The sequence below is a fragment of the Sorghum bicolor genome, chromosome 1 (genome assembly GCF_000003195.3).
Source record: "Sorghum bicolor cultivar BTx623 chromosome 1, Sorghum_bicolor_NCBIv3, whole genome shotgun sequence".
Taxonomy (NCBI): domain Eukaryota; kingdom Viridiplantae; phylum Streptophyta; class Magnoliopsida; order Poales; family Poaceae; genus Sorghum; species Sorghum bicolor.
In genome coordinates, this window is record NC_012870.2 from 62,550,348 (window position 1) to 62,565,038 (window position 14,691).

General features: G+C 43.6%; 1 long non-coding RNA gene across 1 annotated transcript; it reads right to left on the reverse strand.

Moving 5' to 3' along the window:
• LOC110431878 lies at positions 6,684-8,444 on the reverse strand. Its single transcript, XR_002449360.1, has 2 exons — positions 7,841-8,444; positions 6,684-6,918 (listed from the first exon to the last, which is right to left on the reverse strand). It is a non-coding gene; the product is annotated as an uncharacterized LOC110431878 (long non-coding RNA).

The window sequence follows — 14,691 nt, forward strand, 5'->3', positions numbered from 1 at the left end:
TCAATCAGCAGTATAGCAGATATTGTATCTTATTCTTATCTTCTTTTCAAGCCTTAATGCAAATTGTAGAAGCCAACTCATGCTATACTTTAGCTGCTTGTTCTCTTGTACTTCCTCTGTTTTTAAGGAGACGTTTTAGAATTTGAAGTCTTAAGACCTATATTTTGACCATGAAATTCTCTTACAATATATCATCAATTTCTATAACACAATGTTTTTGTTATTAAAGTTTTTTTTCACAAATTTGTAATAACAGAGGAAAGGTCTGGCAAATTTTGTAATAACAGAGGGTGGAGTTAAAAATACAAGCTTAACCTAACTTCTAGTCCTTGTTTACAGGCCAGCCCTAAAATATCCCCTGCCCATGGGATGGGGCAGAGTCGTTGGTGCGTAGTCATATGGACTATTTTTATCTACCATGAGAAGTTATTTTACTGAATATTATTTTTAAGTTAGAGACAGTCATTTTAGCTAGGGTTGGAGCTCTATCAATTATCGATTGTAATAGAAGAGATAGGTATCGCATAGACTAGACTAATGTCCCATGTGGTAAAGTTCTGGCCAGCTCTGTCTTCAGCTCTTTTATGCATATTTTTATCTTTTCCCTTAAAATAAACTAGTACTGTAGTCAATAAAATTATGGCTGTAAGAGTAACTTCATTAGGGCCCTTACTTGAGCCCTAATAGCTAAATATGGAGGCTCATGTCAATCATCCAACTCCAGCAGCGCCCTACTACGGACCCTAAATTTATTGGGACACCAAAATCTTTCCAGGCTCAATATCCAAGCCCCATACGTTGCTTTCCTCTCCACGCGCGTACGGACCGGGACTATCTGCCTGGAGCTCTCCCCCCCAGGCCATGGAGTGAGAGCGCAAGCCACCTGCATTCTGCCACGCTGCCTGGTGATCATCCTGCGACCTTCTAGCGGCGAGGACGGTGTAATTTAGAAACAGTCAACATAATTTATGGCTATTGAATTATTTTCCATAATATTGATACATAGACACTACTTTAGACCCTATTTAGATTTGAAATATTTTGGTCCAAAGTAGAAAATTTTTGTAGAATTGGAGCCTGGAAACTAAACGGGATCAAAAAATTTTGAGGCCAAAATTTTGGGCTACAGGGTCTACTACTGTGCACGCATTCCCATGAAAACTCATCAATGACAACTGCAACTGCATGTAGCCCTAGTTGTGTCAGAAAAAAAAAATTGCCAAACTAAACACCTAAATCTTTTCGTGTGCGTCACCTAAAATTTTTCTGGCAGCCTCTGGGAGTTGCAGTTTAGTTCCTACTAGAAAAAACTGGCGCAGCTTTGCTGCGCCCTGCCTAGAGCGTACCCGCGGTACGGTGCTGCAAGTGTTCGGCGAGGGGGTTCAGGGAGACGGGGGAGGCACGGGCGACGGGGACGCAGAGCAGATAGATGTAGATGACGACCTGAGGTGGAGCGCGAGAGAGTTCACGATTGTTCGGGTTGCGAAGGAGCGTGTGGAAACCCGCTGTAGATGGAAGATCCGACGATGAAGAAATAGAGGCGACGGGTGACGTGGGCTCAATCTCTTGCCCGAGCCTATGGTGCAGATATCGTTAGGTAAAGATGGGTTCGGGTCGTGGCAAGGCTGCCAGAATGGCATTTGGCAACCAAATTAAAGACGTCTCCTAGGAAAAAAACTCGTAGTATAGGAGCGACGACTCTTCGTGAGCTGTGCGCTTGGACGAAGCGGCACCTTGCATTATCCTGGGTCTGCTCGAGGTCCGAGCACGGCTTCAATTCCCAACTGAATTGGGAGTGACGACACTGCTGCGGCGGACGCTGCATCTTCCCAACGCACGCCCAGCCTCACTATAAATCACCCGTTTTACATCTCCTGGTACAGTACGTCTCACACCAAGCAGGCATGCAGAGAACAAGAGAGACAATGGGGGCCGCGGCGAGCATCATCGCATTGCATCCTACTATGTGCTCGGCGGCGGCCGCGGTTTGCCCGCCTGTCGTCGGTGTTGCCGCCAGCGTCTTCGGTGTGGGTGTGGCGCTAGGCGCGACGGCCGCGGTGTGCCCGCCGGTCGGTATTGCCGCCATCTTCGTTGCTGGGGTGGACGGCGAGATGGACCACCACCGCGCTGCTCATCAGCTTGTGGTGTCCGAAGCTGCTTTGTTCGACGTCGCCTGCAGTTCCGGTCCGGGCGGCGCGCGGTACCGCACCCGCTCCGTGGGACTCGGCCGTCGTCTTCCCTGCCAACGCATCCGGAGCGCTGCCGGCGTTGGTGGATGCTTCGGCGTCTGAGCTTCTGGCCGCTCGTGCGGCCTGGCGAGCTTCGGAAGTGATGGCTGTCCTCGAGACCTTGAAGCCCCTGGAGGAGAAGCTGGGTGCCAACATCCCCCGGGAGGCCAAGTCCTGCATCTGCGTCATGGCGGCCGCAGCAGGCGTTTGTCTCGACGTTTTCAAGCCTCCTACTGGTGGCTCTGTCGGGGGCAGTAGTGGTCTGCGGACACGCGGCGGCGCGGTAGCCGAGCCGCGGTTCCGTGGCCATGGTACCGGCAATCGGCGCGCGGTGCAGTAGGTTCACCGATGTTTGTTCTCACATGTGATCGGCAGATGCATGCAGTAACAAAGGCCGGCCGCCGCCGCCGCCGCGTGGCCATGATGCCTAAGCTTGATTAGCCTCGACTCTGTAGTACGTAGTATTAATTATATGCTTCAGCCTTTGTTGCCTTGTTTACAGTTATGCCATTATTACCGTTACGATTTTTGTTTTAGTGGTAAGGTATTCTCACCCGTGTGCACGGCTATTTTTTTTTTTAAACCGAGGTAAACCCCATTTCCATTATCACTAACGGATGTTCCAAACTGCAAACCATATATGTTATATTATGATCATGATGCATCAATTGAATCATTTACCCGCTGAAGTTATCATATATTTCTTGTCAAGTATCGAATTTCAGAGGAACGCGGTTTTAAATTGAATATTCGAGAAGTTGACTAATTGTTCGTGAAGGAAATCACCAAAGCGTCTAGCAACCTGTGTTATTTTTAAACAACTTGTCATTATGTGTTCCATGAAATTCTCAGCTTGAAATGTGAATTTGGATCTTATAATTTATTCTTTAGAGGATCAAGTTTGAGGCGGACCCGTGGATTGAATTCAGGAACTCCAGGCTGAGTAGTTTAATACACTAGGGTAGGCACTGATCTTTAGAAATAAAAGTCACCCTAGCACTTCGTAAAAACATTCTCCTTGCAGTTGCCTTAGCACTCCCTCTGTCCATTTATCTAAGTTATTTAAGCAAAAAAAAATCAATAGTTTCCATCATCTTGAGGTGACCCGCTGTAATTATAATTGTGTCTCGCATACGTGCTGGCCATTCTTTGGTTGCATGCGCATGTCTCTCTATCCTGGCCGCTCCTTGGTTGTATACACGTATGTACATTAATTGGATTAATTAAGATCACAGAAATTTATTGCAAAGACGTGAGTCATTCATGCTCGGCACAAGGCCGTGGGTCCTTCGTGCTCCTTGGTCTCTAGACACAAAGTTTAAACGAAGAAGACTAATGGACAAAGGGTGTAATAAAAAAAATCTTCCAAATTATAGCCAGCCTCTAAACTTTATATGATTACAAAATTAAAATCAGAATAAAAAGGACATCAATCAATAGAAATGGGAATAATCCAAAATCTTTATATGAATCCAACTCATGCGGAAAAAAACAAACAGTTTTGAGTCGCTCAAATCTTTATTTGCAGTAGATATCAGTCTAGTAATGGGAGTTTAATTTGACTTGGTTGACCGTGTTACCTTATGTTACCCCGTCTTAAAAATAATGCAATTCTTGTATTCACAGTTACTTCAAATTTCATAATAGTAAAATTGTGTAATTTAGAAACAGTCAACATAATTTATGGCTCTTGAATTATTTTCCATAATAATAGCTATATATTGATGCTTAGACACCGCTTTAATGGATTTTGAATTTTGTTTTCATAACAACGGAAGTTAATAGTAATTCATATACAATTTTCAAATTTACTTTTTTATTATCTTTATTGTGGTAGATGTGGGTAATAAAAAGAAATTTTTGGTCTCCTCGAGGGAGTGTCTCCTCCTTTTCCGGCCTTTTCAAGTGAGACGCTGCGTCCCAGGCAGCTTTATGGTGCGTTTTCATGGCACTTGTCTTGTTGAAACTTGAAAAGGCTTGGGCCGCTTGGGCGCTTGGCCCTTCCCCTTCTTCTGCTTCCGTGGATAGCCATAGCCACAGCAGCAGCACAGCACATCAGCGTCCGCCATCATGGCCGTCCTCTTCTCCAGCCTCTCGGCCCTCGTCAAGGGCACGGCGAGCGCGGCGAAGGGCGCCGTCACGGAGATAGTCCCACCGGCCGCGGCATTGGTGGGCGACATAGTGGCCACAGCGTGGGCGTCGGTGGCGTGGTTCATCTATTACCTTTGGGCCGTGGTCGCTGCCGCCGTCGCCGTGGCCATCGACACTACCATGCCGTACGCCGTGCCGGTGGCCAAGACCGCGGCGTGGTCCGTGGTCCAAGCCTCGCGCCTGTTTGTTGGTGTGGCGCTGCAGCTCCTGAGCTATCTCTGGAGCTTCTCGTCCGCCGCCGTCGCTGGAGCGGCGCGTCTGGCGACGGCGATGCTCCCGGCGGCCGTGACATTGGTGGAGTCCGTAGTCGGAGCCGCGTTAGCTTCGGTGGCGTGGGTCCTCTGCCACCTCTGGAGCCTGCTCGCTACTGCGGCCGCCCTGGCCATCCACGCGCTGTCGTGCGCCGTGGCAGCGGCGGAGTCCGCGGCTCGAGCGTCGCAGCCATGGCTGGAGCTGGCGTCGAGCCTCGTCCGTGAACTCTACGGGTGGTTGCTCGCCGCGGCTGCCCATGAACCACCGGACATGGCCCAAGCTGTCAAGAACGCGGTGGAGTCCGCCGTTCGAGCCGCGCAGCCATGGCTGGACCTGGCATCGAACATCCTGCATGGACTCTATGGGTGGTTGGACACGATGGCAGTCAAGGAGTTCCCGGACGTGTCCCAAGCGGTCAAGAACATGACGGAGTCCGCCGTTCGAGCCTCTCAGCCATGGCTGGAACTAGCGTCGAAGCTCCTGCATTCGTTCTACCGGTGGGTGGTTACCACCGTAGCCACCGTGGAACGTCCTCCGGACGTGGCCCAAGCGGTGAAGAACGCGGCATCGACCGTGGCTCAAGTCTCGCAGCCATGGCTGGACATGGTGTCGAAACAGTTGCGCGATCTCTATGGATGGCTAGTGGCAATGGCAACTGCTGCGGAGACGAAGCTCAAGACCGATGCAGCAAATGCATGTGTGTCGGCCTCCGAGAAGCTGATCCCGAGCGACGCCCCGCCGGCCGTTGTGTCACCGATGGGCTCCACGCCGGCACAGGCCTCCGCCGCCGAGATCCTACACGAGTGGTGGTCGTGGTTCCTGCATGACCGCGGCGTCGTGGTGTATGTGTATGTGCTGCTAGCCCTCGCACTCCTTGCAGTTGCCTTCATCTGCGGCGGCGTTTGCGCCCTCACTCTGCGCTCTCGACTTGCTGCTGACCAAGAGGGCCACGGCGGCGATCGGCGGCGTTCGCATCCTCAGCAGCGGCAGCGCGCGGCATGATCGAACTGCGTCGTTGTCTATACTACCATATGTATCTACGTCTACTACTCTCTAGTCGAGATTTGGTGTTTTATGATGAAAGTAGGTTAAGCATATTAGTGTTTGAAACTGTTTCGCTCCACGTTTTTTTATCTCCACTCTAAGTTTTTTAGTCAAACAGTTTTAGCTCCACACACTCTATTCGAGAAAAAAAAAGTTAGAGCTATAATAAGAACATCTCCAAGAGATTAGCCAAATCATTTTCTAAAGGTAAATTTAGCTATTGTTGAAGAAAAAGCATTTCCAACACTCTGTAAACGACTCTTCAAATTTAGTAGCTCTCCATCTTATCTTATTTGCTCTCTACTTTTGAATAGCCTAACTCACTAGCCATCCTTTATAGAGTCTGTTGGAGTACTCTAATATATTTTTGTCAAATCTATTTTAGAGAGTAACTAAATCACTAAATTTGTTTGATGAAATGTGTGAGAGTTGATAACCATGCAGAAGAGGTAATTCTATATAAAATAAAGTAGATAACTAAATACACCCAATGCTAATCAGATTAGTACAATGCACACAATATTGTTTGGATCATGGCCTGGGCCAAGCTTCCCCAGCATGCAGAATGGGCCAAAGAACATATATGAACCAGAGCTTTGTGACTTGCTCGAGGCGCCTGGGCCAAGCTTCTTCAGCATGCGAAATGGGCTGAAGGCTGTAACTTGAGAAAGACAATCATCACCCCGCGCGAAAGCAAATTGCAATGGACTCACTAAGGGCAGTTCCAATGGATGATTTCTAGTTGTAGTCTCCAAGAATAATTAATGTCTATAGAAATCATCCTTCCCAGTCCATGGTTTCTATAGCAATATTCATTCACAGGATAAATTAAATGAATCATTAAAATGAGATGGATCAATTGTGGCAACTAGCTCTCTACAACACACAATGCAACATAGTTCAAATATGCTTTTCCAAAACACACATTGTTCAAATATGCTTCCCAGAACACACATAGTCCAGACGATGGCAAAGAAAAGAAATCAAATATGCTTCCCAGAACACACATAGTTTAGAACAGAATTTAGATATAAAGATAATAGATACCACATAGTTCAATACACACAAATTTATAGATAAAGATAACAGATGGCATCATACATCAGGAGATTTCATATAGTTGGGCAAGAGAATAACTAAAGTTCATGATATATTATAGTATATAAAATAATATAAGGTGCAACCATCAGGTTTGCACGGCATCATCTCAAGTAGGTCCAGCAGTCATCCAGAAGCCATCAGGCTGCAAAATTCATCCAGAAACCATCAAGTTTCGTAGCATCAATACAAGTGAAAGAATAAGAAACAATGAATAAAAAATAACAAACATAAACATGGAGAGAAAAAACATAAACATGTATATCTATAGAAACTGATCTACTATTAGTTATATGTACCTAATTATTTTGCCTATATGAGATCCTAAACTTTTCTGAAGTACTATTTGAGTTCAGCAAATTGGTAAACCCTTCCCCATCTTACTTGCATATACTATAACTGATTGTAATGCATCTGATATAATCCAGGATTAAAAGAGCTTGTACGCAGTCAGATATTGTTGATTAAAAAAACTGCACAACTTGATACTAAATACAAGTGCAGTTTTCATGAAACAGGATGCTAAAAAAATGCACAACCTACTAGTGTCAATAATCTATTTTAGTTCTTAATTGATCAAGCAGGAGAGAACTCAGAAAGGATTATAATGTGGAAATCTATATTGAACTGAAACAGGATGAACCAAAGAAAATATTTTACTTTCAGTTCGTCAAGCGGAGACCAAATTCAGACCTGCAAGCTAAGTGTGTTTTCATGGTGGATAATACTATGCCAGATATTGTCCGATACTCTGATTGTAATGACCAAACCAGTTCTATAATAGAAATCATTTTGTCGCATCTATTATCAGCACTAAATTTTAAAGCAATATGCAAACACTGTAGGGATGATTGAACTGAAAGCCAAAGTGCACGACGGCAAAAAACTGAAATAGCATCTACAATTCATCAGACTAAATAAGTCTGGAAAACTACCTACGATTCAACAAGCCTAATTTTAGCCACTTCTAAACCAGACCGCAACAAAGCAATACTAGCCAATCATGAGCACACAAAAAAGAAAAATAAAAAATAAATCAATAAGAAATTTGCACGGACTTTATTTACCCGTCACTTGAGCCAAGCGGAGATGAACTTCTCCACCACGCAGGAAATCCCGCGGCTTCAAGACTTGCAGGTGCTGGAGATGTTGTTGCTGCTTGGGCGATGGGTTCACCGGTGGCCGAAGTCGATCCATCAGCAGGGGCAGCGGGAGTAGCAGCGACCGAAGCAAATCGGGCATCAAGAGCCATGGAAGCACGCGCCTTGCCCTACCCTAACCTGCCTTGCCCTGCCTCGATTTGCTTGGAGCTTGAAGATGGCAGACGGAGGGGATTCATGGTTGAAGAAAATGGGGATGGATTGGGACCGGATGAAGCAAGGATTTGGGATAGGGTTTGGAGACCGAGTCTTTAAGGCTTGCTGGTGGGATGGCGGTGAGCGAGCGCCAGAGGAATCGGAGAAAAGAGCGCGCTTGCAGGGGAGGAGAGGCCATCGTGCGGGAAATCGGAGCGGAGCGCGGGGGAAGGGCGCGAGCATGCGTGCGGCATCGCCACGGCGGTGGGCGCAGTGGATCGGGATGAATGAGCCTAGAAACGAGTCGTTTCTCCACAGTGGCGATTTGGTGGTTTCGATCGGCCTCGTTCCTAGCGTAGACATGGTTCCTTCACCTAGAAATCGTTTCTACATCTAGCACCCTCTCTCTTCAATAATTCCTATGCCACATCAGCAAAAAGCTGAGTTGTCAAGCTAATTAATGAACATAGAAACTGCAATAAATTTACCATTGGGACTGCCCTAAGGCGTACAGCTCACAACAGCTTCATGAGCTATTGTGAGCTGTTTTTTTTTTTTGCCAAACACTTATTTCCAAAACAGTTTCATGGATGAAGCTATTTTTCTCCTCCTCTCATAAAAACATAAGTTGGGATGAAGCTGAAAAAAAGTAGCTTATTGCAGCTCTCTCCCTCATTTCTCTCTCTCAACTATGCATGAAGTAGTTGGTGAAGCTATTTTGCCAAACACTTTTTCCAAAACAGCTAGAAAGTCACTCATGAAGCTATTTTCTAAAAAAACAGCTTTACTAGTGAAGTTCAGCTATGCCAAACAAGCCCTAAACGTCGGAGTTCTGGATTGATGAATTTTATGTGATTAGTATTTCTTCCCTTCTGTTAAATGTTAACGGTGCTAGTTCACATGCAATATATAGTGGATCAACTTCCAGTTTCGAGGAAACAAATTCTGCTTCTCCCTGGTAGATACCACTACGTCGTTCGATTGTCTTAGCCTGGTTTAGTTCGGAAAAAAATTGGTTTTTGGCTACTGTAGCACTTTTGTTTTTATTTGACAAACATTTTTCAATCACGGAGTAGCCTCAAAAAATTCATCTCACAAATTACAGATAAACTGTGCAATTAATTTTTATTTTCGGCTATATTTAATGCTCTATGCATGCGACCAAAGATTTGATATGACAAAGAATCTTGAAATTTTTTGCAAACCCTTACTATCCATTCTCTCCGCATGTATATACTATAGTATAGTCAGTAACACGATACTTTCTTCTATATACTCATTGTCTGATGATCATGTTGGTCAGTCTTGGCATGATGTATAGTCAAAACGATTATTAAATAAATAATGTACACGACTAAGAGCATCTCTGAAAGAGCTTTTCTAAATTTTACTTTTTAAATCATCATTTAGAGAGTCATTTACATAAAAATCGTTATATATATATATATATATATATATATATATATATATATATATATATATATATATATATATATATATTCACTCTCCAAGAGTTTTTTTTCTATATCTCATACGTATTCTAGAAAGCTATTCTTGTATTTTATTTTTTGGCTAGCAAAAAATACGAAATAAAAAATAGTTATATTTATATAACCATTTAGCAAAGTTGTTGAAAGATAACTTCTCACCAAATTTTTTAGTCCTAGCATAAATATCCCATTCTTCTGCACGTAGACGCTCGGCCCTAGATGTGTGACTGGTGGTTATTGAGGCGCTTGCTGCGGCACATGCGGCCGGTGAGGCTGAGCCAGGTCGGCGGTGGAGGTGGCGTTCGGCTGCTCTTGTGACGTGCCAGCATGAGTAGGTGTAGGTAGCACGCGCTCCACCGTGACTTCACGACGGCAAGTAGCGAGTGGCACGCGCGGCAGCGGCAAACAGGGAGCGACAGGCGTAACAATACTAACAATTAATAACTAATCAAGCTATAGCTGCACGAATGTATTAAAATTAACCAATGCAGATCCTTGTCAACCCTGCCCACTAAAAAAATTGGGAAAAATTTTCCTCTCCTGAAGGATTTTTCCATTTGGGCCTATCCATGTCTCGACTGAAAAAATGGCCTTCCAAAGGCTCTCCTTGGATGATTGTGGGGATTTATCTGCCTTATTTCCTGGCTTTCTGGAGAACCTCACCTCCCCAGAGGACATGAGTTATTGCATATTATCGGTTGTCAAGACCCAGAAAAAATGGACAGGAAGCAATTGCAAACATAAAAAAACGCTATGTGTCGTTTGACTGATAAACCATGGCTAAAAGTACTATTCACTGATTTGTTGTGAGAGAAAAACACTGTTGAATAGCTACCAGATTCGGCAGATAAACTCATAACTGTCAAAAGCCCAAAGTTGATGGAAGTGGACCAGCCAATGATTAGAGGTGATATCAATAAGAGGTAAGAATAATGTCAATTGTTTAGTACTCCCTCTGTCCATAAAAAAAATGTAATTCTCATATTTTGAGCAGTCAAACATATTAAAGTTTGATTAAAATTATATAAAAAATATTATTACTCATGAGACAAAATAAGTATCATTAGATTAGTTATAAAATATATTTTCATAATAAATTTAATTGGAGACAAAATGTTAATAATATTTACTATAAACTTGTTAAAATTTAGTTACTTTGACCAGCATGCTTCTCATAATTGCATTTTTTATTGACAGAGGTAGTATAAGTAATTATATAAAAAATTGTATGTTAACAGTAATTTTTTAATGAAATAGCAGGAGTTTTGTATTTGAATTAAACAGTAAAGGATAATTTATGTACAGGATTAAGGCTTGGCTACCGAACACTGGAGATCCCCCCACTACGCTGCCTAGGGAGTAGGGGCAACCACAAAGAGAACCTCAAATGAAAGAAAGAAAAAAAAAAGGCAGATTCTACCATGCAAACTAAGCTCTCTTTTGTATGTACTACCTTGTCCAAAAATAACTATTGTTTGTGTTTCCTAAGAAACAACTTTGATAAAATATATATTAAAAAATATTAATATTTATGGCATATAATTGGTATCATTAGAAAGATCTTTGAATCTTTTTTTTTGAGATACAAATATTACACGTACCTTTTATAAATTGAGTCAAATTTATGGCCGAAGATAAAGTATGGGTCAGAAGGAGTATTGAACTAAGAATTTATTTTTTATTGAACGACTTGCAATAGTGTGGTGCCTATTCTTGAAGATTTTTTTGGTTCCACACTCTTTAAAGATTCCACATTACATAGATGACCATACTATAGAAGTTGCACCTTTGGCTTAGGTTGTTCGATATATGGTTTCTCTGGCTGTCGTTGATGTTGATGTTGATTTATTTTAAGCAAAAAACACTACTCTATAGTTGTCTCCAGTGTTTATCAAAATTTATAGAAAATGCATGCTGCATGATCACCGATTATTTCCAGGTGGGGGATGTGTTCGATGTTTTTTTTTTGACAACAACCAGATTTTATTAGCCACAGCAAGCTGCTGTTAAGATAGTTACATTGGAGAGGTCTACATTGAGTAGAGCCTGAAGAAGGGAGCATATAATTCCACATTGAGATCTATTACAATGGAAAGCCTGTGTAGAGGGAGTGGAAGTTTGGGCTTGTTTAGCCAAAGTATCTGCAGTTATATTCGCCTGTCTACTAATCTTGTAGAGTTGAGCTTGCATGGTGCCTGCAATATTGGAATATGATTGTGTAAATGGTTTGATCCTCCACTGTGGGGGGTGATCCTGTTGGTCTTGGTGAAGGAAATGCACCAGCTGTTGAGAATCTGAAAGAAAGTTGCAAGAATGAAGTTGTAGTGCTTTGACAATTGTCGATCCTAGAGCAAGAGCAGTCGCTTCACCCATGAGAACAGAGTGGCAATTGTTCAGTTGAGCCTTTATGTAGATAGCTTGAGTTGGTTGGACCTGAAAATTAAGAATAAAAATGCCTAGACCAGCCATGTTAGTGTTTGTGTTGTAGCTGTCAGGTACTACTGCAACGTCAACATAGCATCTTGAGTCTTGAAGGCAAGCAGGGTTGGGGCAGTAGTATGGATTTATTCCTTGGTTGGTATTAGTGTCCTGCAAAACAGAAGGTTGCATACCTGATGGGTGTTCAAACCCAACGGATGATCGGGGAGGGTTATGTTCGTAGTGGGCCATATAGGTTTGGACTGCTTGATGTACTTGTTGAGGTGTCCATTCCTTCCTATTAAAGTGATAGTCATTCCTAGCTTTCCAGATATACCATAGGGTGTAAAGGGTTTTGCAAAGTAAAGAGTCATGAGTGTTGTCATTGATTATCAGAGACAGAGTATTTTGGATACCATCAACCTCCTGAGGAAAATTGGCAGTGTTGATAGATGGGTTTGTTGTAAGCCATACCTGTGCTGGCAAAATACAATGGAAAAAAAGGTGGCTGTCATTTTCAATCAAATTGCATTTGTCGCATATGTTGTCACCATTAGAGGAGAATCTGGTAGCTCTGTCTGCAGTGGCAAGTGCTCTTCTAATGAGTCTCCAGGTAAAAGTCTTAATGACGGGAGGGATACTTTTGGACTTCCAAACCCTGCATAAAATTCTTTTAGCCTGAGGAGTGATGCTTCTGGCACCTGTAGAAGGAAGTTGGATGTTATTGGAAACAGAGAGGTAATTGTAAATAGCTTTGGAGGATCCCATTTCGTCCTTAGCAGGAGTCCATCTGAGAATGTCGCTGGCTGCATTGTGAACAGTGGGAGTAGCAATAATTTGTTGAACAGCTTGATTGTCAAAAGTAGTATTGAGGAGGTGAATGTTCTATTGGTGGGTGTTGGGGTACCAAAGGTCACTGACAGTGTCTGGAAGAGGAAGCGTAGTGACCGGGAGAAGAAGGTGGTCATGGATGGAATTCCAGATGTTGCACCAAGGGGTGGACCAGATAGAGCTGTTACCTTGGTGTAGTTGGAGCTGAACATTGTCAGAAAGTTCTTTTTTGACCTGCAGGAAGCTGGCGCGCCTGATGGATCCCTGGCTCGAGGGGCAGGACACGTACGTCGAGGGCCGGGGCGAGCTGCGGTGCCTCGCCGTCGACCACAAGAACTGGCCCTCCATGCGGGAGGTCGTCGCGCGGTGCTCGAGGAGATCGAGTCCCATGTCTATGGCGGTGGCAAGGCAGCATGCACTGCTGGAATAGGCGGCTTTGCCGAGTGTCCCCGGCATTGGCAAAGGTTAACAAACACTCGGCACAACATTTTGTCGAGTATAACAACCGGCAAAGCATATACGACAAAAAATTAAAGTGTCTTTTGTCGGGCACTCGGCAAAAATTTACCGAGTACCGATCCGACACTCGGCAAAGTAAAGTTGTCGTGACGGGAAGAGCTGCTGTTGACGTTCAGTTTGCCGAGTGCCAGGATGTCGACACTCGGCAAATGCCCAGGTTTGTCGAGTGTCAGGCTGTCGACACTCGGTAAACTGCATAGGTTTGTCGAGTGTCATGGGCTGGACACTCAACAAAATAGCAAGATTTGCCAAGTGTCTTGGTCATTACACTCGGCAAAGCATGTCTTTGTCGAGTGTCAACCTTGTGACACTTGGCAAAGCTGAAGCGTACGGTGACTCCCGTTAGCGGACGCCATGGCTTGTCGAGAGTCAACCTTGTGACACTTGGCAAAGCTGTAGCGTACGATGATGCCCGTTAACGGATGCCATGGTTTGCCGAGAGTAAACTTTTTTGCCGAGTGTTATACACTAGGCAAAGCATCAATTGCCGAGTGTAAAATTTCGTCAAGTGTCGTGCACTAGACAAATGTCTATTTTACCTAGTGCTATTCTTTACTGAGTGTCGGACATTCGACAAAGATTTACTTTGTCGAATGTCGCGTTTTACCGAGTGTAACACTCGGCAGAACTAATTTTTGTCGAATATCCGATTTTTAACTTTGGTCAAAGATTTTTACACTCTACAAATTATGGGTTTCCATGATGCATGGATCGGCGTCCCGGCTGGTAGGGCTGGAGGATTCGTGTTGGTCCATCCCTACGTGGCGAGGTTTTTTATAAGCAGACCGCAATTATTTTGGAAGGACCGAGAAGTACAAAGCCAATCCAACGGTGCGGTGCAGACATATTTGTCCTGTGTTTCATGTCGTTTTCGTGTATTTGGAACAGGCCATGTGCCATATTTGGGAGGTCAGCATCACGCAGACTCTAGCTGTTGAGGATTGATGGATCCGCAAATGGAATCGAATACGGACAACACTGTTTATACCATATTTTAATTCAAATTCGAATACGAATATAGATATTATCAGATACAAATGCAAAACACAAATGTCTCAAATACAGGTACACATTCGGATATCTATTAGATGTTGACAATAACATATATCTATTTGTCCATCGATAGTTTTAGTAAAACAAAGTTATTGTGTATGTGGAGATTATATTATATAACCACCGTTGATAACAACTCCTCCTAAAATAACATATATAATAATGATTTTAATAGTTAAATAGATCAAAAAAATCAATAAAACTAAATAATATTTATAAATAAATAGTTTAAAACATCAAAAACAATTTCATCAATATATGAATAAGCAAGCCTGGACGAAAAACTCGAAACTCGGTAGCTCGCTCGACTCG